Here is a 23,624-nt window from a genome sequence, read left to right on the forward strand (position 1 = left end):
GCTGAGGTTCTGCTTGACAGTTGATGCTTGGGTACCGGCTAGAATCCAGGGGAACAGAATATCAGGAAATGAGATCGAAACCCCAGGAGGTGCAACCAGCTGAGCTGGAGTGACTTTTGGGGAGGATGCCAATGCAAGACCTGTGAAGATGAAAACTAGGGTGTGACTTTAACAGAGCGCATGGAATTTGGGGCCCAAGCAAGGACAGAACACTTACCCCACTGGGGAGCACTGGTAGAGGGTCAGGTAAGGAAAACAAGCTGGAATTGATTTTTCTGTCCCAGGAGTCAGCAGGTCCCTTCAGACATCTCATTGTGCCTTAGCAGGTAGGTGCAACCTCAATGGAGTGCTGGGGAGTTGGGGAGTTAGGTGTGGAGTTGGGGAGTTGGGGAGTTGGGGAGTTAGGTGTGGAGTGCTGGGGAGTTGGGGAGTTAGGTGTGGAGTGCTGGGGAGTTGGGGAGTTAGGTGTGGAGCGCTGGGGAGTTGTGGAGTTAGGTGTGGAGTGCTGGGGAGTTGGGGAGTTAGGTGTGGAGTGCTGGGTAATTCGGGAGTTGGGGAGTTAGGTGTGGAGTGCTGGGGAGTTGGGGAGTTAGGTGTGGAGTGCTGGGGCATTGGGGAGTTGGGGAGTTAGGTGTGGAGTGCTGGGGCATTGGGGAGTTGGGGAGTTAGATGAGGAGTTCTGGGGAGTTGGGGAGTTAAGTGTAGAGTGCTGGGGAGTTGGGGAGTTAGGTGTGGAGTGCTGGGGAGTTGGGGAGTTAGGTGTGGAGTGCTGGGGAGGTGGGGAGTTGGGGTGTTAGGTGTGGAGAGTTGGGGTGTTGGGGAGTTGGGGAGTTAGGAGTGGAGTTCTGGGGAGTTGGGGAGATAAGTGTGGAGTGCTGGGGAGTTGAGGAGTCTAGTGTGGAATGCTGGGGCATTCGGGAGTTGGGGATTTAGGTGTGGAGATCTGGGGAGTTGGGGAGTTAGGTGTGGAGTGCAGGGGAGTTGGGGATTTGGGGAGTTAGGTGGGGAGTGGTGGGGCATTCGGGAGTTGGGGAGTTAGGTGTGGAGTGCTGGGGAGTTGGGGAGTTGGGGTGTTAGGTGAGGAGAGTTGGGGAGTTAGGTGAGGAGTGCTGGGGAGTTGGGGATTTGGGGAGTTAGGTGTGGAGTACTGGGGAGTCAGCGAGTTGGTGAGTTAGGTGTTGAGTGCTGGGGAGTTGGGGAGTTAGGTGTGGAGTGCTGGAGAGTTGGGGAGTTGGTGAGTTAGGTGTGGAGTGCTGGGCAGTTGGGGAGTTAGGTGGGGAGTTCCGGGGAGTAGGGGAGTTAAGTGTGGAGTGCTGGGGAGTTAGGGAGTTAGGTGTGGAGTGCTGGGGAGTTGTGGAGTTAGGTGTGGAGCGCTGGGGAGTTGGGCTGTTAGGTGTGGAGTGCTGGGGAGTTGTGGAGTTAGGTGTGGAGCGCTGGGGAGTTGGGGAGTTGGGGGTTTAGGTGTGGAGTGCTGGGGGGTTGGGGAGTTGGGGAGTTAGGTCCGGAGTGCTGGGGAGTTGAGGAGTCTAGTGTGGAGTGTTGGGGCATTCGGGAGTTGGGGAGTTAGGTGTGGAGTGCTGGGGAGTTGGGGAGTTGGGGAGTTAGGTGTGGAGTTCTGGGGAGTTGGGGAGTTAGGTGTGGAGTGCTGGGGAGTTGGGGAGTTAGGTGTGGAGTGCTGGGGAGTTGGGGAGTTGGGGTGTTAGGTGTGGAGAGTTGGGGTGTTGGGGAGTTGGGGAGTTAGGTGTGGAGTGCTGTGGAGTTGGGGAGTTAGGTGTGGAGTGCTGGGGAGTTGGGGATTTGGGGAGTTAGGTGTGGAGTACTGGGGAGTCAGCGAGTTGGTGAGTTAGGTGTGGAGATCTGGGGAGTTGGGGAGTTAGGTGTGGAATTCCGGGGAGTAGGGGAGTTAAGTGTGGAGTGCTGGGGAGTTAGGGAGTTAGGTGTGGAGTGCTGGGAGTTGTGGAGTTAGTGTGGTGCTGGGAGTTGGGAGTTAGGTGTGGAGTGCTGGGGGGTTGGGGAGTTGGGGAGTTAGGTGTGGAGTGCTGGGGAGTTGAGGAGTCTAGTGTGGAGTGTTGGGGCATTCGGGAGTTGGGGAGTTAGGTGTGGAGTGCTGGGGAGTTGGGGAGTTGGGGAGTTAGGTGTGGAGTGCTGGGGAGTTGGGGAGTTAGGTGTGGAGTGCTGGGGAGTTGGGGAGTTAGGTGTGGAGTGCTGGGGAGTTGGGGAGTTAGGTGTGGAGTGCTGGGGAGTTGGGGAGTTAGGTGGGGAGTGCTGGGGAGTTGGGGAGTTAGGGGTGGAGTGCTGGGGAGTTTGGGATTTGGGGAGTTAGGTGTGGAGTGCTGGGGACTTGGGGAGTTAGGTGTGGAGTGCTGGGGCATTGGGGAGTTGGGGTGTTAGGTGTGGAGTGCTGTGGAATTGGGGAGTTGGGTAGTCAGGTGAGGAGTGCTGGGGATTTGGGGAGATAGGTGTGGAGTGCTGGGGAGTTGGGGAGTTAGGTGTGGAGTGCTGGGGAGTTGGGGAGTTTGCTGTGGAGTGCTCGGGATTTGGGGATTTGGGGAGTTAGGTGTGGAGTGCTGGGGAGTCGCGGAGTTGGTGAGTTAGGTGTGGAATGCTGGGCAGTTGGGGAGTTAGGTGGGGAGTGCTGGGGAGATGGGGAGTTAGGTGTGGAGCGCTGGGGAGTTGGGGAGTTAGGTGTGAAGTGCTGGGGAGTTGGGGTGTTAGGTGTGGAGTGCTGGGGAGTTGGGGAGTTAGGTGTGGAGTGCTGGGGAGTTGGGGAGTTAGGTGTGGAGTGCTGGGGAGTTGGGGAGTTGGTGAGTTAGGTGTGGAGTGCTGGGGAGTTGGGGAGTTAGGGGTGGAGGGCTGGGGAGTTGAGGAGTCTAGCGTGGAGTGCTGGGGAGTTGGTGAGTTAGGTCTGGAGTGCTGGGGAGTTGGGGAGTTAGGTGGGGAGAGTTGGGGTGTTGGGGAGTTGGGGAGTTAGGTGTGGAGAGTTGGGGTGTTGGGGAGTTGGGGAGTTAGGTGTGGAGTGCTGGGGAGTCGGGGAGTTGGTGAGTTAGGTGGGGAGTGCTGGGGAGTTGGGGAGTTAGGTGTGGAGTGCTGGGGAGTTGGGGAGTTGGGGAGTTAGGTGTGGAGTGCTGGGGAGTTGGGGAGTTGGGGAGTTAGGTGTGGAGTGCTGGGGAGTTGGGGAGCTAAGTGTGGATTGCTGGGGAGTTGGGGAGTTGGGGAGTTAGGTGTGGAGTGCTGGGGAGTTGGGGAGTTAGGTGTGGAGCGCTGGGGAGTTGGGGAGTTAGGGGTGGAATGCTGGGGAATTGGGGAGTTGGGGTGTTAGGTGTGGAGTGCTGGGGAGTTGAGGAGTCTAGTGTGGTGTGCTGGGGAGTTGGTGAATTAGGTGTGGAGTGCTGGGGAGTTGGGCAGTTAGGTGTGGAGCGCTGGGGAGTTGGGGAGTTAGGTGTGGAGTGCTGGGGAGTTGCGGAGTTGGGAAGTTAGGTGTGGAGTTCTGGGGAGTTGGGGAGTTAAGTGTGGATTGCTGCGGAGTTGGGGAGTTGGGGAGTTAGGTGTGGAGTGCTGGTGAGTCGGGGAGTTGGTGAGTTAGGTGTGGAGTGCTGGGGTGTTGGGGAGTTGGGGAGTTAGGTGTGGAGTGCTGGGGAGTTGGGGAGTTAGGTGTGGAGTGCTGGGGAGTTGTGGAGTTAGGTGTGGAGTGCTGGGGAGTTGTGGAGTTAGGTGTGGAGTGCTGGGGAGTTGGGGAGTTAGGTGGGGAGTGTTGGCGAGCTAGGTGTGGAGTGCTGGGGAGTTGGGGAGTTAGGTGTGGAGTGCTGGGTAATTCGGGAGTTGGGGAGTTAGGTGTGGAGTGCTGGGGAGTTTGGGAGTTGGGGAGTTAGCTGTGGAGCGCTGGGGAGTTGGGGAGTTAGGTGTGGAGTGCTGGGGCATTGGGGAGTTGGGGAGTTAGGTGTGGGGTTCTGGGGAGTTGGGGAGTTAATTGTGGAGTGCTGGGGAGTTGGGTAGTTGGGGTGTTAGGTGTGGAGAGTTGGGGTGTTGGGGAGTTGGGGAGTTAGTTGTGGAGTGCTGGGGAGTTGGGGAGTTAGGTGTGGAGTGCTGGGTAATTCGGGAGTTGGGGAGTTAGGTGTGGAGTGCTGGGGAGTTTGGGAGTTGGGGAGTTAGCTGTGGAGCGCTGGGGAGTTGGGGAGTTGGGTGTGGAGTGCTGGGGCAATGGGGAGTTGGGGAGTTAGGTGTGGAGTGCTGGGGAGTTGGGTAGTTGGGGTGTTAGGTGTGGAGAGTTGGGGTGTTGGGGAGTTGGGGAGTTAGTTGTGGAGTGCTGGGGAGTTGGGGAGATATGTGTGGAGTGCTGGGGAGTTGGAGAGTTAGGAGTGGAGTTCTGGGGAGTTGGGGAGATAAGTGTGGAGTTCTGGGGAGTTGGGGAGTTAGGTGTGGAGTGCTGGGGAGTTGGGGAGTTAGGTGTGGAGTGCTGGGGAGTTGGGGAGTTGGGGAGTTAGGTGTGGAGTGCTGGGGAGTTGGGGAGTTGGGGAGTTAGGTGTGGAGTGCTGGGGAGTTGGGGAGTTAAGTGAGGAGTGCTGGGGAGATGGGGAGTTAGGTGTGGAGTGCTGGGGAGTTGGGGAGTTAGGTGTGGAGTGCTGGGGAGGTGGGGAGTTAGGGGTGGAGTGCTGGGGAATTGGGGAGTTGGGGTGTTAGGTGTGGAGTGCTGGGGAGTTGAGGAGTCTAGTGTGGAGTGCTGGGGAGTTGGTGAGTTAGGTGTGGAGTGCGGTGGAGTTGGGGAGTTAGGTGTGGAGTGCTGGGGAGTTGAGGAGTCTAGTGTGGAGTGCTGGGGAGTTGGGGAGTTAGGTGTGGAGTGCTGGGGAGTTGGGGAGTTAGGTGTGGAGTGCTGGGGAGTTGGGGAGTTAGGTGTGGAGTTCTGGGGAGTTGGGGAGTTAAGTGTGGAGTGCTGGGGTGTTGGGGAGTTGGGGAGTTAGGTGTGGAGTGCTGGGGAGTTGGGGAGTTAGGTGTGGAGTGCTGGGGAGTTGGGGAGTTAGGTGTGGAGTGCTGGGGAGTTGTGGAGTTAGGTGTGGTGTGCTGGGGAGTTGGGGAGTTAGGTGTGGAGTGCTGGGGAGTTGGGGAGTTAGGTGTGGAGTGCTGGGGAGTTGGGGAGTTAGGTGTGGAGTGCTGGGGAGTTGTGGAGTTAGGTGTGGAGTGCTGGGGAGTTGGGGAGTTAGGTGTGGAGTGCTGGGTAATTCGGGAGTTGGGGAGTTAGGTGTGGAGTGCTGGGGAGTTGGGGAGTTAGGTGTGGAGTGCTGGGGCATTGGGGAGTTGGGGAGTTAGGTGTGGAGTGCTGGGGCATTGGGGAGTTGGGGAGTTAGATGAGGAGTTCTGGGGAGTTGGGGAGTTAAGTGTAGAGTGCTGGGGAGTTGGGGAGTTAGGTGTGGAGTGCTGGGGAGTTGGGGAGTTAGGTGTGGAGTGCTGGGGAGTTGGGGAGTTGGGGTGTTAGGTGTGGAGAGTTGGGGTGTTGGGGAGTTGGGGAGTTAGGAGTGGAGTTCTGGGGAGTTGGGGAGATAAGTGTGGAGTGCTGGGGAGTTGAGGAGTCTAGTGTGGAATGCTGGGGCATTCGGGAGTTGGGGATTTAGGTGTGGAGATCTGGGGAGTTGGGGAGTTAGGTGTGGAGTGCAGGGGAGTTGGGGATTTGGGGAGTTAGGTGGGGAGTGGTGGGGCATTCGGGAGTTGGGGAGTTAGGTGTGGAGTGCTGGGGAGTTGGGGAGTTGGGGTGTTAGGTGAGGAGAGTTGGGGAGTTAGGTGAGGAGTGCTGGGGAGTTGGGGATTTGGGGAGTTAGGTGTGGAGTACTGGGGAGTCAGCGAGTTGGTGAGTTAGGTGTTGAGTGCTGGGGAGTTGGGGAGTTAGGTGTGGAGTGCTGGAGAGTTGGGGAGTTGGTGAGTTAGGTGTGGAGTGCTGGGCAGTTGGGGAGTTAGGTGGGGAGTTCCGGGGAGTAGGGGAGTTAAGTGTGGAGTGCTGGGGAGTTAGGGAGTTAGGTGTGGAGTGCTGGGGAGTTGTGGAGTTAGGTGTGGAGCGCTGGGGAGTTGGGCTGTTAGGTGTGGAGTGCTGGGGAGTTGTGGAGTTAGGTGTGGAGCGCTGGGGAGTTGGGGAGTTGGGGGTTTAGGTGTGGAGTGCTGGGGGGTTGGGGAGTTGGGGAGTTAGGTCCGGAGTGCTGGGGAGTTGAGGAGTCTAGTGTGGAGTGTTGGGGCATTCGGGAGTTGGGGAGTTAGGTGTGGAGTGCTGGGGAGTTGGGGAGTTGGGGAGTTAGGTGTGGAGTGCTGGGGAGTTGGGGAGTTAGGTGTGGAGTGCTGGGGAGTTGGGGAGTTAGGTGTGGAGTGCTGGGGAGTTGGGGAGTTGGGGTGTTAGGTGTGGAGAGTTGGGGTGTTGGGGAGTTGGGGAGTTAGCTGTGGAGTGCTGGGGAGTTGGGGAGTTAGGTGTGGAGTGCTGGGGAGTTGGGGATTTGGGGAGTTAGGTGTGGAGTACTGGGGAGTCAGCGAGTTGGTGAGTTAGGTGTGGAGATCTGGGGAGTTGGGGAGTTAGGTGTGGAATTCCGGGGAGTAGGGGAGTTAAGTGTGGAGTGCTGGGGAGTTAGGGAGTTAGGTGTGGAGTGCTGGGGAGTTGTGGAGTTAGGTGTGGAGCGCTGGGGAGTTGGGCTGTTAGGTGTGGAGTGCTGGGGAGTTGTGGAGTTAGGTGTGGAGTGCTGGGGAGTTGGGGAGTTGGGGATTTAGGTGTGGAGTGCTGGGGGGTTGGGGAGTTGGGGAGTTAGGTGTGGAGTGCTGGGGAGTTGAGGAGTCTAGTGTGGAGTGTTGGGGCATTCGGGAGTTGGGGAGTTAGGTGTGGAGTGCTGGGGAGTTGGGGAGTTGGGGAGTTAGGTGTGGAGTGCTGGGGAGTTGGGGAGTTAGGTGTGGAGTGCTGGGGAGTTGGGGAGTTAGGTGTGGAGTGCTGGGGAGTTGGGGAGTTAGGTGTGGAGTGCTGGGCAGTTGGGGAGTTAGGTGGGGAGTGCTGGGGAGTTGGGGAGTTAGGGGTGGAGTGCTGGGGAGTTTGGGATTTGGGGAGTTAGGTGTGGAGTGCTGGGGAGTTGGGGAGTTAGGTGTGGAGTGCTGGGGCATTGGGGAGTTGGGGTGTTAGGTGTGGAGTGCTGTGGAGTTGGGGAGTTGGGTAATTAGGTGAGGAGTGCTGGGGATTTGGGGAGATAGGTGTGGAGTGCTGGGGAGTTGGGGAGTTAGGTGTGGAGTGCTGGGGAGTTGGGGAGTTAGGTGTGGAGTGCTCGGGATTTGGGGATTTGGGGAGTTAGGTGTGGAGTGCTGGGGAGTCGCGGAGTTGGTGAGTTAGGTGTGGAATGCTGGGCAGTTGGGGAGTTAGGTGGGGAGTGCTGGGGAAATGGGGAGTTAGGTGTGGAGCGCTGGGGAGTTGGGGAGTTAGGTGTGAAGTGCTGGGGAGTTGGGGTGTTAGGTGTGGAGTGCTGGGGAGTTGGGGAGTTAGGTGTGGAGTGCTGGGGAGTTGGGGAGTTAGGTGTGGAGTGCTGGGGAGTTGGGGAGTTGGTGAGTTAGGTGTGGAGTGCTGGGGAGTTGGGGAGTTAGGGGTGGAGGGCTGGGGAGTTGAGGAGTCTAGCGTGGAGTGCTGGGGAGTTGGTGAGTTAGGTCTGGAGTGCTGGGGAGTTGGGGAGTTAGGTGGGGAGAGTTGGGGTGTTGGGGAGTTGGGGAGTTAGGTGTGGAGAGTTGGGGTGTTGGGGAGTTGGGGAGTTAGGTGTGGAGTGCTGGGGAGTCGGGGAGTTGGTGAGTTAGGTGGGGAGTGCTGGGGAGTTGGGGAGTTAGGTGTGGAGTGCTGGGGAGTTGGGGAGTTGGGGAGTTAGGTGTGGAGTGCTGGGGAGTTGGGGAGTTGGGGAGTTAGGTGTGGAGTGCTGGGGAGTTGGGGAGCTAAGTGTGGATTGCTGGGGAGTTGGGGAGTTGGGGAGTTAGGTGTGGAGTGCTGGGGAGTTGGGGAGTTAGGTGTGGAGCGCTGGGGAGTTGGGGAGTTAGGGGTGGAATGCTGGGGAATTGGGGAGTTGGGGTGTTAGGTGTGGAGTGCTGGGGAGTTGAGGAGTCTAGTGTGGTGTGCTGGGGAGTTGGTGAATTAGGTGTGGAGTGCTGGGGAGTTGGGCAGTTAGGTGTGGAGCGCTGGGGAGTTGGGGAGTTAGGTGTGGAGTGCTGGGGAGTTGCGGAGTTGGGAAGTTAGGTGTGGAGTTCTGGGGAGTTGGGGAGTTAAGTGTGGATTGCTGCGGAGTTGGGGAGTTGGGGAGTTAGGTGTGGAGTGCTGGTGAGTCGGGGAGTTGGTGAGTTAGGTGTGGAGTGCTGGGGTGTTGGGGAGTTGGGGAGTTAGGTGTGGAGTGCTGGGGAGTTGGGGAGTTAGGTGTGGAGTGCTGGGGAGTTGTGGAGTTAGGTGTGGAGTGCTGGGGAGTTGTGGAGTTAGGTGTGGAGTGCTGGGGAGTTGGGGAGTTAGGTGGGGAGTGTTGGCGAGCTAGGTGTGGAGTGCTGGGGAGTTGGGGAGTTAGGTGTGGAGTGCTGGGTAATTCGGGAGTTGGGGAGTTAGGTGTGGAGTGCTGGGGAGTTTGGGAGTTGGGGAGTTAGCTGTGGAGCGCTGGGGAGTTGGGGAGTTAGGTGTGGAGTGCTGGGGCATTGGGGAGTTGGGGAGTTAGGTGTGGGGTTCTGGGGAGTTGGGGAGTTAATTGTGGAGTGCTGGGGAGTTGGGTAGTTGGGGTGTTAGGTGTGGAGAGTTGGGGTGTTGGGGAGTTGGGGAGTTAGTTGTGGAGTGCTGGGGAGTTGGGGAGTTAGGTGTGGAGTGCTGGGTAATTCGGGAGTTGGGGAGTTAGGTGTGGAGTGCTGGGGAGTTTGGGAGTTGGGGAGTTAGCTGTGGAGCGCTGGGGAGTTGGGGAGTTGGGTGTGGAGTGCTGGGGCAATGGGGAGTTGGGGAGTTAGGTGTGGAGTGCTGGGGAGTTGGGTAGTTGGGGTGTTAGGTGTGGAGAGTTGGGGTGTTGGGGAGTTGGGGAGTTAGTTGTGGAGTGCTGGGGAGTTGGGGAGATATGTGTGGAGTGCTGGGGAGTTGGAGAGTTAGGAGTGGAGTTCTGGGGAGTTGGGGAGATAAGTGTGGAGTTCTGGGGAGTTGGGGAGTTAGGTGTGGAGTGCTGGGGAGTTGGGGAGTTAGGTGTGGAGTGCTGGGGAGTTGGGGAGTTGGGGAGTTAGGTGTGGAGTGCTGGGGAGTTGGGGAGTTGCGGAGTTAGGTGTGGAGTGCTGGGGAGTTGGGGAGTTAAGTGTGGATTGCTGGGGAGCTGGGGAGTTAGGTGTGGAGTGCTGGGGAGTTGGGGAGTTAGGTGTGGAGCGCTGGGGAGTTGGGGAGTTAGGGGTGGAGTGCTGGGGAATTGGGGAGTTGGGGTGTTAGGTGTGGAGTGCTGGGGAGTTGAGGAGTCTAGTGTGGAGTGCTGGGGAGTTGGTGAGTTAGGTGTGGAGTGCGGTGGAGTTGGGGAGTTAGGTGTGGAGTGCTGGGGAGTTGAGGAGTCTAGTGTGGAGTGCTGGGGAGTTGGGTAGTTAGGTGTGGAGCGCTGGGGAGTTGGGGAGTTAGGTGTGGAGTGCTGGGGAGTTGGGGAGTTGGGAGTTAGGTGTGGAGTTCTGGGGAGTTGGGGAGTTAAGTGTGGAGTGCTGGGGTGTTGGGGAGTTGGGGAGTTAGGTGTGGAGTGCTGGGGAGTTGGGGAGTTAGGTGTGGAGTGCTGGGGAGTTGGGGAGTTAGGTGTGGAGTGCTGGGGAGTTGTGGAGTTAGGTGTGGTGTGCTGGGGAGTTGGGGAGTTAGGTGTGGAGTGCTGGGGAGTTGGGGAGTTAGGTGTGGAGTGCTGGGGAGTTGGGGAGTTAGGTGTGGAGCGCTGGGGAGTTGTGGAGTTAGGTGTGGAGTGCTGGGGAGTTGGGGAGTTAGGTGTGGAGTGCTGGGTAATTCGGGAGTTGGGGAGTTAGGTGTGGAGTGCTGGGGAGTTGGGGAGTTAGGTGTGGAGTGCTGGGGCATTGGGGAGTTGGGGAGTTAGGTGTGGAGTGCTGGGGCATTGGGGAGTTGGGGAGTTAGATGTGGAGTTCTGGGGAGTTGGGGAGTTAAGTGTGGAGTGCTGGGGAGTTGGGGAGTTAGGTGTGGAGTGCTGGGGAGTTGGGGAGTTAGGTGTGGAGTGCTGGGGAGTTGGGGAGTTGGGGTGTTAGGTGTGGAGAGTTGGGGTGTTGGGGAGTTGGGGAGTTATGTGTGGAGTGCTGGGGAGTTGGGGAGATAAGTGTGGAGTGCTGGGGAGTTGAGGAGTCTAGTGTGGAATGCTGGGGCATTCGGGAGTTGGGGATTTAGGTGTGGAGATCTGGGGAGTTGGGGAGTTAGGTGTGGAGTGCAGGGGAGTTGGGGATTTGGGGAGTTAGGTGGGGAGTGGTGGGGCATTCGGGAGTTGGGGAGTTAGGTGTGGAGTGCTGGGGAGTTGGGGAGTTGGGGTGTTAGGTGAGGAGAGTTGGGGAGTTAGGTGAGGAGTGCTGGGGAGTTGGGGATTTGGGGAGTTAGGTGTGGAGTACTGGGGAGTCAGCGAGTTGGTGAGTTAGGTGTTGAGTGCTGGGGAGTTGGGGAGTTAGGTGTGGAGTGCTGGAGAGTTGGGGAGTTGGTGAGTTAGGTGTGGAGTGCTGGGCAGTTGGGGAGTTAGGTGGGGAGTTCCGGGGAGTAGGGGAGTTAAGTGTGGAGTGCTGGGGAGTTAGGGAGTTAGGTGTGGAGTGCTGGGGAGTTGTGGAGTTAGGTGTGGAGCGCTGGGGAGTTGGGCTGTTAGGTGTGGAGTGCTGGGGAGTTGTGGAGTTAGGTGTGGAGCGCTGGGGAGTTGGGGAGTTGGGGGTTTAGGTGTGGAGTGCTGGGGGGTTGGGGAGTTGGGGAGTTAGGTCCGGAGTGCTGGGGAGTTGAGGAGTCTAGTGTGGAGTGTTGGGGCATTCGGGAGTTGGGGAGTTAGGTGTGGAGTGCTGGGGAGTTGGGGAGTTGGGGAGTTAGGTGTGGAGTGCTGGGGAGTTGGGGAGTTAGGTGTGGAGTGCTGGGGAGTTGGGGAGTTAGGTGTGGAGTGCTGGGGAGTTGGGGAGTTGGGGTGTTAGGTGTGGAGAGTTGGGGTGTTGGGGAGTTGGGGAGTTAGCTGTGGAGTGCTGGGGAGTTGGGGAGTTAGGTGTGGAGTGCTGGGGAGTTGGGGATTTGGGGAGTTAGGTGTGGAGTACTGGGGAGTCAGCGAGTTGGTGAGTTAGGTGTGGAGATCTGGGGAGTTGGGGAGTTAGGTGTGGAATTCCGGGGAGTAGGGGAGTTAAGTGTGGAGTGCTGGGGAGTTAGGGAGTTAGGTGTGGAGTGCTGGGGAGTTGTGGAGTTAGGTGTGGAGCGCTGGGGAGTTGGGCTGTTAGGTGTGGAGTGCTGGGGAGTTGTGGAGTTAGGTGTGGAGTGCTGGGGAGTTGGGGAGTTGGGGATTTAGGTGTGGAGTGCTGGGGGGTTGGGGAGTTGGGGAGTTAGGTGTGGAGTGCTGGGGAGTTGAGGAGTCTAGTGTGGAGTGTTGGGGCATTCGGGAGTTGGGGAGTTAGGTGTGGAGTGCTGGGGAGTTGGGGAGTTGGGGAGTTAGGTGTGGAGTGCTGGGGAGTTGGGGAGTTAGGTGTGGAGTGCTGGGGAGTTGGGGAGTTAGGTGTGGAGTGCTGGGGAGTTGGGGAGTTGGTGAGTTAGGTGTGGAGTGCTGGGGAGTTGGGGAGTTAGGGGTGGAGGGCTGGGGAGTTGAGGAGTCTAGCGTGGAGTGCTGGGGAGTTGGTGAGTTAGGTCTGGAGTGCTGGGGAGTTGGGGAGTTAGGTGGGGAGAGTTGGGGTGTTGGGGAGTTGGGGAGTTTGGTGTGGAGAGTTGGGGTGTTGGGGAGTTGGGGAGTTAGGTGTGGAGTGCTGGGGAGTCGGGGAGTTGGTGAGTTAGGTGTGGAGTGCTGGGGAGTTGGGGATTTAGGTGTGGAGTGCTGGGGAATTTGGGAGTTGGGGAGTTAGGTGTGGAGTGCTGGGGAGTTGGGGAGTTGGGGAGTTAGGTCTGGAGTGCTGGGGAGTTGGGAAGCTTGGTGTGGAGTGCTGGGGAGTTGGGGAGTTGGGGAGTTAGGTGTGGAGTGCTGGGGAGTTGGGGAGTTACGTGTGGAGTGCTGGGGAGTTGGGGAGTTAGGTGTGGAATGCTGGGGAATTGGGGAGTTGGGGTGTTAGGTGTGGAGTGCTGGGGAGTTGAGGAGTCTAGTGTGGTGTGCTGGGGAGTTGGTGAATTAGGTGTGGAGTGCTGGGGAGTTGGGCAGTTAGGTGTGGAGCGCTGGGGAGTTGGGGAGTTAGGTGTGGAGTGCTGGGGAGTTGCGGAGTTGGGAAGTTAGGTGTGGAGTTCTGGGGAGTTGGGGAGTTAAGTGTGGATTGCTGCGGAGTTGGGGAGTTGGGGAGTTAGGTGTGGAGTGCTGGTGAGTCGGGGAGTTGGTGAGTTAGGTGTGGAGTGCTGGGGTGTTGGGGAGTTGGGGAGTTAGGTGTGGAGTGCTGGGGAGTTGGGGAGTTAGGTGTGGAGTGCTGGGGAGTTGTGGAGTTAGGTGTGGAGTGCTGGGGAGTTGTGGAGTTAGGTGTGGAGTGCTGGGGAGTTGGGGAGTTAGGTGGGGAGTGTTGGCGAGCTAGGTGTGGAGTGCTGGGGAGTTGGGGAGTTAGGTGTGGAGTGCTGGGTAATTCGGGAGTTGGGGAGTTAGGTGTGGAGTGCTGGGGAGTTTGGGAGTTGGGGAGTTAGCTGTGGAGCGCTGGGGAGTTGGGGAGTTAGGTGTGGAGTGCTGGGGCATTGGGGAGTTGGGGAGTTAGGTGTGGGGTTCTGGGGAGTTGGGGAGTTAATTGTGGAGTGCTGGGGAGTTGGGTAGTTGGGGTGTTAGGTGTGGAGAGTTGGGGTGTTGGGGAGTTGGGGAGTTAGTTGTGGAGTGCTGGGGAGTTGGGGAGTTAGGTGTGGAGTGCTGCGGAGTTGGGGAGTTGGGGAGTTAGGTGTGGAGTGCTGGTGAGTCGGGGAGTTGGTGAGTTAGGTGTGGAGTGCTGGGGTGTTGGGGAGTTGGGGAGTTAGGTGTGGAGTGCTGGGGAGTTGGGGAGTTAGGTGTGGAGTGCTGGGGAGTTGTGGAGTTAGGTGTGGAGTGCTGGGGAGTTGTGGAGTTAGGTGTGGAGTGCTGGGGAGTTGGGGAGTTAGGTGGGGAGTGTTGGCGAGCTAGGTGTGGAGTGCTGGGGAGTTGGGGAGTTAGGTGTGGAGTGCTGGGTAATTCGGGAGTTGGGGAGTTAGGTGTGGAGTGCTGGGGAGTTTGGGAGTTGGGGAGTTAGCTGTGGAGCGCTGGGGAGTTGGGGAGTTAGGTGTGGAGTGCTGGGGCATTGGGGAGTTGGGGAGTTAGGTGTGGGGTTCTGGGGAGTTGGGGAGTTAATTGTGGAGTGCTGGGGAGTTGGGTAGTTGGGGTGTTAGGTGTGGAGAGTTGGGGTGTTGGGGAGTTGGGGAGTTAGTTGTGGAGTGCTGGGGAGTTGTGGAGTTAGGTGTGGAGTGCTGGGGAGTTGTGGAGTTAGGTGTGGAGTGCTGGGGAGTTGGGGAGTTAGGTGGGGAGTGTTGGCGAGCTAGGTGTGGAGTGCTGGGGAGTTGGGGAGTTAGGTGTGGAGTGCTGGGTAATTCGGGAGTTGGGGAGTTAGGTGTGGAGTGCTGGGGAGTTTGGGAGTTGGGGAGTTAGCTGTGGAGCGCTGGGGAGTTGGGGAGTTGGGTGTGGAGTGCTGGGGCAATGGGGAGTTGGGGAGTTAGGTGTGGAGTGCTGGGGAGTTGGGTAGTTGGGGTGTTAGGTGTGGAGAGTTGGGGTGTTGGGGAGTTGGGGAGTTAGTTGTGGAGTGCTGGGGAGTTGGGGAGATATGTGTGGAGTGCTGGGGAGTTGGAGAGTTAGGAGTGGAGTTCTGGGGAGTTGGGGAGATAAGTGTGGAGTTCTGGGGAGTTGGGGAGTTAGGTGTGGAGTGCTGGGGAGTTGGGGAGTTAGGTGTGGAGTGCTGGGGAGTTGGGGAGTTGGGGAGTTAGGTGTGGAGTGCTGGGGAGTTGGGGAGTTGCGGAGTTAGGTGTGGAGTGCTGGGGAGTTGGGGAGTTAAGTGTGGATTGCTGGGGAGCTGGGGAGTTAGGTGTGGAGTGCTGGGGAGTTGGGGAGTTAGGTGTGGAGCGCTGGGGAGTTGGGGAGTTAGGGGTGGAGTGCTGGGGAATTGGGGAGTTGGGGTGTTAGGTGTGGAGTGCTGGGGAGTTGAGGAGTCTAGTGTGGAGTGCTGGGGAGTTGGTGAGTTAGGTGTGGAGTGCGGTGGAGTTGGGGAGTTAGGTGTGGAGTGCTGGGGAGTTGAGGAGTCTAGTGTGGAGTGCTGGGGAGTTGGGTAGTTAGGTGTGGAGCGCTGGGGAGTTGGGGAGTTAGGTGTGGAGTGCTGGGGAGTTGGGGAGTTGGGAGTTAGGTGTGGAGTTCTGGGGAGTTGGGGAGTTAAGTGTGGAGTGCTGGGGTGTTGGGGAGTTGGGGAGTTAGGTGTGGAGTGCTGGGGAGTTGGGGAGTTAGGTGTGGAGTGCTGGGGAGTTGGGGAGTTAGGTGTGGAGTGCTGGGGAGTTGTGGAGTTAGGTGTGGTGTGCTGGGGAGTTGGGGAGTTAGGTGTGGAGTGCTGGGGAGTTGTGGAGTTAGGTGTGGAGTGCTGGGGAGTTGGGGAGTTAGGTGGGGAGTGTTGGCGAGCTAGGTGTGGAGTGCTGGGGAGTTGGGGAGTTGGGGTGTTAGGTGAGGAGAGTTGGGGAGTTAGGTGAGGAGTGCTGGGGAGTTGGGGATTTGGGGAGTTAGGTGTGGAGTACTGGGGAGTCAGCGAGTTGGTGAGTTAGGTGTGGAGTGCTGGGCAGTTGGCGAGTTAGGTGGGTAGTGCTGGGGAGTTGAGGAGTTAGGTGTGGAGATCTGGGGAGTTGGTGAGTTAGGTGTGGAGTTCCGGGGAGTAGGGGAGTTAAGTGTGGAGTGCTGGGGAGTTAGGGAGTTAGGTGTGGAGTGCTGGGGAGTTGTGGAGTTAGGTGTGGAGCGCTGGGGAGTTGGGCTGTTAGGTGTGGAGTGCTGGGGAGTTGTGGAGTTAGGTGTGGAGCGCTGGGGAGTTGGGGAGTTGGGGATTTAGGTGTGGAGTGCTGGGGGGTTGGGGAGTTGGGGAGTTAGGTGTGGTGTGCTGGGGAGTTGAGGAGTCTAGTGTGGAGTGTTGGGGCATTCGGGAGTTGGGGAGTTAGGTGTGGAGTGCTGGGGAGTTGGGGAGTTAGGTGTGGAGTGCTGGGGAGTTGTGGATTTAGGTGTGGAGCGCTGGGGAGTTGGGGAGTTGGGGATTTAGGTGTGGAGTGCTGGGGGGTTGGGGAGTTGGGGAGTTAGGTCCGGAGTGCTGGGGAGTTGAGGAGTCTAGTGTGGAGTGTTGGGGCATTCGGGAGTTGGGGAGTTAGGTGTGGAGTGCTGGGGAGTTGGGGAGTTGGGGAGTTAGGTGTGGAGTGCTGGGGAGTTGGGGAGTTAGGTGTGGAGTGCTGGGGAGTTGGGGAGTTAGGTGTGGAGTGCTGGGGAGTTGGGGAGTTGGGGTGTTAGGTGTGGAGAGTTGGGGTGTTGGGGAGTTGGGGAGTTAGCTGTGGAGTGCTGGGGAGTTGGGGAGTTAGGTGTGGAGTGCTGTGGAGTTGGGGATTTGGGGAGTTAGGTGTGGAGTACTGGGGAGTCAGCGAGTTGGTGAGTTAGGTGTGGAGAGCTGGGGAGTTGGGGAGTTAGGTGTGGAGATCTGGGGAGTTGGGGAGTTAGGTGTGGAATTCCGGGGAGTAGGGGAGTTAAGTGTGGAGTGCTGGGGAGTTAGGGAGTTAGGTGTGGAGTGCTGGGGAGTTGTGGAGTTAGGTGTGGAGCGCTGGGGAGTTGGGCTGTTAGGTGTGGAGTGCTGGGGAGTTGTGGAGTTAGGTGTGGAGTGCTGGGGAGTTGGGGAGTTGGGGATTTAGGTGTGGAGTGCTGGGGGGTTGGGGAGTTAGGTGGGGAGTGTTGGCGAGCTAGGTGTGGAGTGCTGGGGAGTTGGGGAGTTAGGTGTGGACTGCTGGGTAATTCGGGAGTTGGGGAGTTAGGTGTGGAGTGCTGGGGAGTTTGGGAGTTGGGGAGTTAGCTGTGGAGTGCTGGGGAGTTGGGGAGTTAGGTGTGGAGTGCTGGGGCATTGGGGAGTTGGGGAGTTAGGTGTGGGGTTCTGGGGAGTTGGGGAGTTAATTGTGGAGTGCTGGGGAGTTGGGTAGTTGGGGTGTTAGGTGTGGAGAGTTGGGGTGTTGGGGAGTTGGGGAGTTAGTTGTGGAGTGCTGGGGAGTTGGGGAGTTAGGTGTGGAGTGCTGGGGAGTTGGGGAGTTAGGAGTGGAGTTCTGGGGAGTTGGGGAGATAAGTGTGGAGTTCTGGGGAGTTGGGGAGATAAGTGTGGAGTGCTGGGGAGATGGGGAGTTAGGTGTGGAGATCTGGGGAGTTGGGGAGTAACGTGTGGAGTGCAGGGGATTTGGGGATTTGGGGAGTTAGGTGGGGAGTGGTGGGGCATTCGGGAGTTGGGGAGTTAGGTGTGGAGTGCTGGGGAGTTGGGGAGTTGGGGTGTTAGGTGAGGAGAGTTGGGGAGTTAGGTGAGGAGTGCTGGGGAGTTGGGGATTTGGGGAGTTAGGTGTGGAGTACTGGGGAGTCAGCGAGTTGGTGAGTTAGGTGTGGAGTGCTGGGCAGTTGGGGAGTTAGGTGGGTAGTGCTGGGGAGTTGAGGAGTTAGGTGTGGAGATATGGGGAGTTGGGGAGTTAGGTGTGGAGTTCCGGGGAGTAGGGGAGTTAAGTGTGGAGTGCTGGGGAGTTAGGGAGTTAGGTGTGGAGTGCTGGGGAGTTGTGGAGTTAGGTGTGGAGCGCTGGGGAGTTGGGCTGTTAGGTGTGGAGTGCTGGGGAGTTGTGGAGTTAGGTGTGGAGCGCTGGGGAGTTGGGGAGTTGGGGATTTAGGTGTGGAGTGCTGGGGGGTTGGGGAGTTGGGGAGTTAGGTGTGGAGTGCTGGGGAGTTGAGGAGTCTAGTGTGGAGTGTTGGGGCATTCGGGAGTTGGGGAGTTAGGTGTGGAGTGCTGGGGAGTTGGGGAGTTAGGTGTGGAGTGCTGGGGAGTTGTGGATTTAGGTGTGGAGCGCTGGGGAGTTGGGGAGTTGGGGATTTAGGTGTGGAGTGCTGGGGGGTTGGGGAGTTGGGGAGTTAGGTCCGGAGTGCTGGGGAGTTGAGGAGTCTAGTGTGGAGTGTTGGGGCATTCGGGAGTTGGGGAGTTAGGTGTGGAGTGCTGGGGAGTTGGGGAGTTGGGGAGTTAGGTGTGGAGTGCTGGGGAGTTGGGGAGTTAGGTGTGGAGTGCTGGGGAGTTGGGGAGTTAGGTGTGGAGTGCTGGGGAGTTGGGGAGTTGGGGTGTTAGGTGTGGAGAGTTGGGGTGTTGGGGAGTTGGGGAGTTAGCTGTGGAGTGCTGGGGAGTTGGGGAGTTAGGTGTGGAGTGCTGGGGAGTTGGGGAGTTAGGTGTGGAGTGCTGGGGAGTTGGGGATTTGGGGAGTTAGGTGTGGAGTACTGGGGAGTCAGCGAGTTGGTGAGTTAGGTGTGGAGATCTGGGGAGTTGGGGAGTTAGGTGTGGAGATCTGGGGAGTTGGGGAGTTAGGTGTGGAATTCCGGGGAGTAGGGGAGTTAAGTGTGGAGTGCTGGGGAGTTAGGGAGTTAGGTGTGGAGTGCTGGGGAGTTGTGGAGTTAGGTGTGGAGCGCTGGGGAGTTGGGCTGTTAGGTGTGGAGTGCTGGGGAGTTGGGGAGTTAGGTGTGGAGTGCTGGGGAGTTGGGGAGTTGGGGATTTAGGTGTGGAGTGCTGGGGGGTTGGGGAGTTGGGGAGTTAGGTGTGGAGTGCTGGGGAGTTGAGGAGTCTAGTGTGGAGTGCTGAGCAGTTGGGGAGTTAGGTGTGGAGTGCTGGGGAGTTGGGGAGTTGGGGAGTTAGGTGTGGAGTGCTGGGGAGTTGGGGAGTTAGGTGTGGAGTGCTGGGGAGTTGGGGAGTTAGGTGTGGAGTGCTGGGGAGTTGGGGAGTTAGGTGTGGAGTGCTGGGCAGTTGTGGAGTTAGGTGGGGAGTGCTGGGGAGTTGGGGAGTTAGGTGTGGAGTGCTGGGGAGTTGGGGAGTTAGTTGTGGAGTGCTGGGGAGTTGGGGAGTTTGCTGTGGAGTGCTCGGGATTTGGGGATTTGGGGAGTTAGGTGTGGAGTGCTGGGGAGTCGCGGAGTTGGTGAGTTAGGTGTGGAATGCTGGGCAGTTGGGGAGTTAGGTGGGGAGTGCTGGGGAGATGGGGAGTTAGGTGTGGAGCGCTGGGGAGTTGGGGAGTTAGGTGTGAAGTGCTGGGGAGTTGGGGTGTTAGGTGTGGAGTGCTGGGGAGTTGGGGAGTTAGGTGTGGAGTGCTGGGGAGTTGGGGAGTTAGGTGTGGAGTGCTGGGGAGTTGGGGAGTTGGTGAGTTAGGTGTGGAGCGCTGGGGAGTTGGGGAGTTAGGGGTGGAGGGCTGGGGAGTTGAGGAGTCTAGCGTGGAGTGCTGGGGAGTTGGTGAGTTAGGTCTGGAGTGCTGGGGAGTTGGGGAGTTAGGTGGGGAGAGTTGGGGTGTTGGGGAGTTGGGGAGTTAGGTGTGGAGTGCTGGGGAGTTGGGGAGTTGGGGAGTTAGGTGTGGAGTGCTGGGGAGTTGGGGAGTTGGGGAGTTAGGTGTGGAGTGCTGGGGAGTTGGGGAGTTAAGTGTGGATTGCTGGGGAGTTGGGGAGTTGGGGAGTTAGGTGTGGAGTGCTGGGGAGTTGGGGAGTTAGGTGTGGAGCGCTGGGGAGTTGGGGAGTTAGGGGTGGAGTGCTGGGGAATTGGGGAGTTGGGGTGTTAGGTGTGGAGTGCTGGGGATTTGAGGAGTCTAGTGTGGAGTGCTGGGGAGTTGGTGAGTTAGGTGTGGAGTGCGGTGGAGTTGGGGAGTTAGGTGTGGAGTGCTGGGGAGTTGAGGAGTCTAGTGTGGTGTGCTGGGGAGTTGGTGAATTAGGTGTGGAGTGCTGGGGAGTTGGGCAGTTAGGTGTGGAGCGCTGGGGAGTTGGGGAGTTAGGTGTGGAGTGCTGGGGAGTTGCGGAGTTGGGGAGTTAGGTGTGGAGTTCTGGGGAGTTGGGGAGTTAGGTGTGGAATGCTGGTGAGTCGGGGAGTTGGTGAGTTAGGTGTGGAGTGCTGGGGTGTTGGGGAGTTGGGGAGTTAGGTGTGGAGTGCTGGGGAGTTGGGGAGTTAGGTGTGGAGTGCTGGGGAGTTGTGGAGTTAGGTGTGGAGTGCTGGGGAGTTGTGGAGTTAGGTGTGGAGTGCTGGGGAGTTGGGGAGTTAGGTGGGGAGTGTTGACGAGCTAGGTGTGGAGTGCTGGGGAGTTGGGGAGTTAGGTGTGGAGTGCTGGGTAATTCGGGAGTTGGGGAGTTAGGTGTGGAGTGCTGGGGAGTTTGGGAGTTGGGGAGTTAGCTGTGGAGCGCTGGGGAGTTGGGGAGTTAGGTGTGGAGTGCTGGGGCATTGGGGAGTTGGGGAGTTAGGTGTGGGGTTCTGGGGAGTTGGGGAGTTAATTGTGGAGTGCTGGGGAGTTGGGTAGTTGGGGTGTTAGGTGTGGAGAGTTGGGGTGTTGGGGAGTTGGGGAGTTAGTTGTGGAGTGCTGGGGAGTTGGGGAGTTAGGTGTGGAGTGCTGGGGAGTCGGGGAGTTGGTGAGTTAGGTGGGGAGTGCTGGGGAGTTGGTGAGTTAGGTGTGGAGTGCTGGGGAGTTGGGGAGTTAGGTGTGGAGTGCTGGGGAGTTGGGGAGTTAGGTGTGGAGTGCTGGGGAGTTGTGGAGTTAGGTGTGGAGTGCTGGGGCGTTGTGGAGTTAGGTGTGGAGTGCTGGGGAGTTGTGGACTTAGGTGTGGAGTGCTGGGGAGTTGGGGAGTTAGGTGGGGAGTGTTGGCGAGCTAGGTGTGGAGTGCTGGGGTGTTGGGGAGTTAGGTGTGGAGTGCTGGGTAATTCGGGAGTTGGGGAGTTAGGTGTGGAGTGCTGGGGAGTTTGGGAGTTGGGGAGTTAGCTGTGGAGCGCTGGGGAGTTGGGGAGTTGGGTGTGGAGTGCTGGGGCAATGGGGAGTTGGGGAGTTAGGTGTGGAGAGTTGGGGTGTTGGGGAGTTGGGGAGTTAGTTGTGGAGTGCTGGGGAGTTGGGGAGATATGTGTGGAGTGCTGGGGAGTTGGAGAGTTAGGAGTGGAGTTCTGGGGAGTTGGGGAGATAAGTGTGGAGTTCTGGGGAGTTGGGGAGTTAGGTGTGGAGTGCTGGGGAGTTGGGGAGTTAGGTATGGAGTGCTGGGGAGTTGGGGAGTTGGGGAGTTAGGTGTGGAGTGCTGGGGAGTTGGGGAGTTGCGGAGTTAGGTGTGGAGTGCTGGGGAGTTGGGGAGTTAAGTGTGGATTGCTGGGGAGCTGGGGAGTTAGGTGTGGAGTGCTGGGGAGTTGGGGAGTTAGGTGTGGAGCGCTGGGGAGTTGGGGAGTTAGGGGTGGAGTGCTGGGGAATTGGGGAGTTGGGGTGTTAGGTGTGGAGTGCTGGGGAGTTGAGGAGTCTAGTGTGGAGTGCTGGGGAGTTGGGTAGTTAGGTGTGGAGCGCTGGGGAGTTGGGGAGTTAGGTGTGGAGTGCTGGGGAGTTGGGGAGTTGGGGAGTTAGGTGTGGAGTTCTGGGGAGTTGGGGAGTTAAGTGTGGATTGCTGCGGAGTTGGGGAGTTGGGGAGTTAGGTGTGGAGTGCTGGTGAGTCGGGGATTTGGTGAGTTAGGTGTGGAGTGCTGGGGTGTTGGGGAGTTGGGGAGTTAGGTGTGGAGTGCTGGGGAGTTGGGGAGTTAGGTGTGGAGTGCTGGGGAGTTGTGGAGTTAGGTGTGGTGTGCTGGGGAGTTGGGGAGTTAGGTGTGGAGTGCTGGGGAGTTGGGGAGTTAGGTGGGGAGTGTTGGCGAGCTAGGTGTGGAGTGCTGGGGAGTTGGGGAGTTAGGTGTGGACTGCTGGGTAATTCGGGAGTTGGGGAGTTAGGTGTGGAGTGCTGGGGAGTTTGGGAGTTGGGGAGTTAGCTGTGGAGTGCTGGGGAGTTGGGGAGTTAGGTGTGGAGTGCTGGGGCATTGGGGAGTTGGGGAGTTAGGTGTGGGGTTCTGGGGAGTTGGGGAGTTAATTGTGGAGTGCTGGGGAGTTGGGTAGTTGGGGTGTTAGGTGTGGAGAGTTGGGGTGTTGGGGAGTTGGGGAGTTAGTTGTGGAGTGCTGGGGAGTTGGGGAGTTAGGTGTGGAGTGCTGGGGAGTTGGGGAGTTAGGAGTGGAGTTCTGGGGAGTTGGGGAGATAAGTGTGGAGTTCTGGGGAGTTGGGGAGATAAGTGTGGAGTGCTGGGGAGTTGGGGAGTTAGGTGTGGAGATCTGGGGAGTTGGGGAGTAACGTGTGGAGTGCAGGGGATTTGGGGATTTGGGGAGTTAGGTGGGGAGTGGTGGGGCATTCGGGAGTTGGGGAGTTAGGTGTGGAGTGCTGGGGAGTTGGGGAGTTGGGGTGTTAGATGAGGAGAGTTGGGGAGTTAGGTGAGGAGTGCTGGGGAGTTGGGGATTTGGGGAGTTAGGTGTGGAGTACTGGGGAGTCAGCGAGTTGGTGAGTTAGGTGTGGAGTGCTGGGCAGTTGGGGAGTTAGGTGGGTAGTGCTGGGGAGTTGAGGAGTTAGGTGTGGAGATCTGGGGAGTTGGGGAGTTAGGTGTGGAGTTCCGGGGAGTAGGGGAGTTAAGTGTGGAGTGCTGGGGAGTTAGGGAGTTAGGTGTGGAGTGCTGGGGAGTTGTGGAGTTAGGTGTGGAGCGCTGGGGAGTTGGGCTGTTAGGTGTGGAGTGCTGGGGAGTTGTGGAGTTAGGTGTGGAGCGCTGGGGAGTTGGGGAGTTGGGGATTTAGGTGTGGAGTGCTGGGGGGTTGGGGAGTTGGGGAGTTAGGTGTGGAGTGCTGGGGAGTTGAGGAGTCTAGTGTGGAGTGTTGGGGCATTCGGGAGTTGGGGAGTTAGGTGTGGAGTGCTGGGGAGTTGGGGAGTTAGGTGTGGAGTGTTGGGGAGTTGGGGATTTGGGGAGTTAGGTGTGGAGTGCTGGGGAGTTGGGGAGTTGGGGAGTTAGGTGTGGAGTGCTGGGGAGTTGGGGAGTTAGGTGTGGAGTGCTGGGGAGTTGGGGAGTTAGGTGTGTAGTGTTGGGCAGTTGGGGAGTTAGGTGTGGAGTGCTGGGGAGTTGGGGAGTTAGGTGTGGAGTGCTGGGGTGTTGGGGAGTTAGGTGTGGAGTGCTGGGGAGTTGGGGAGTTTGCTGTGGAGTGCTCGGGATTTGGGGATTTGGGGAGTTAGGTGTGGAGTGCTGGGGAGTCGCGGAGTTGGTGAGTTAGGTGTGGAATGCTGGGCAGTTGGGGAGTTAGGTGGGGAGTGCTGGGGAGTTGGGGAGTTAGGTGTGGAGCGCTGGGGAGTTGGGGAGTTAGGTGTGGAGTGCTGGGGAGTTGGGGAGTTAGGTGTGGAGTGCTGGGGAGTTGGGGATTTGGTGAGTTAGGTGTGGAGCGCTGGGGAGTTGGGGAGTTAGGGGTGGAGTGCTGGGGAGTTGAGGAGTCTAGCGTGGAGTGCTGGGGAGTTGGTGAGTTAGGTCTGGAGTGTTGGGGAGTTTGGGAGTTAGGTGGGGAGAGTTGGGGAGTCGGGGAGTTGGTGAGTTAGGTGGGGAGTGCTGGGGCGTTGGGGAGTTAGGTGTGGAGTGCTGGGGAGTTGGGGAGTTGGGGAGTTAGGTGTGGAGTGCTGGGGAGTTGGGGAGTTAGGTGTGGAGTGCTGGGGAGTTGGGGAGTTGGGGAGTTAGGTGTGGAGTGCTGGGGAGTTGGGGAGTTGCGGAGTTAGGTGTGGAGTGCTGTGGAGTTGGGGAGTTAAGTGTGGATTGCTGGGGTGTTGGGGAGTTGGGGAGCTAGGTGTGGAGTGCTGGGGAGTTGGGGAGTTAGGTGTGGAGCGCTGGGGAGTTGGGGAGTTAGGGGTGGAGTGCTGGGGAATTGGGGAGTTGGGGTGTTAGGTGTGGAGTGCTGGGGAGTTGAGGAGTCTAGTGTGGAGTGCTGGGGAGTTGGTGAGTTAGGTGTGGAGTGCGGTGGAGTTGGGGATTTAGGTGTGGAGTGCTGGGGAGTTGAGGAGTCTAGTGTGGAGTGCTGGGGAGTTGGTGAATTAGGTGTGGAGTGCTGGAGAGTTGGGCAGTTAGGTGTGGAGCGCTGGGGAGTTGGGGAGTTAGGTGTGGAGTGCTGGGGAGTTGGGGAGTTGGGGAGTTAGGTGTGGAGTTCTGGGGAGTTGGGGATTTAAGTGTGGATTGCTGCGGAGTTGGGGAGTTGGGGATTTAGGTGTGGAGTGCTGGTGAGTCGGGGAGTTGGTGAGTTAGGTGTGGAGTGCTGGGGTGTTGGGGAGTTGGGGAGTTAGGTGTGGAGTGCTGGGGAGTTGGGGAGTTAGGTGTGGAGTGCTGGGGAGTTCTGGAGTTAGGTGTGGAGTGCTGGGGAGTTGGGGAGTTAGGTGTGGAGTGCTGGGGAGTTGTGGAGTTAGGTGTGGAGTGCTGGGGAGTTGTGGAGTTAGGTG

This window comes from Carcharodon carcharias, chromosome 5, assembly GCF_017639515.1.
Source record: "Carcharodon carcharias isolate sCarCar2 chromosome 5, sCarCar2.pri, whole genome shotgun sequence".
NCBI lineage: Eukaryota > Metazoa > Chordata > Chondrichthyes > Lamniformes > Lamnidae > Carcharodon > Carcharodon carcharias.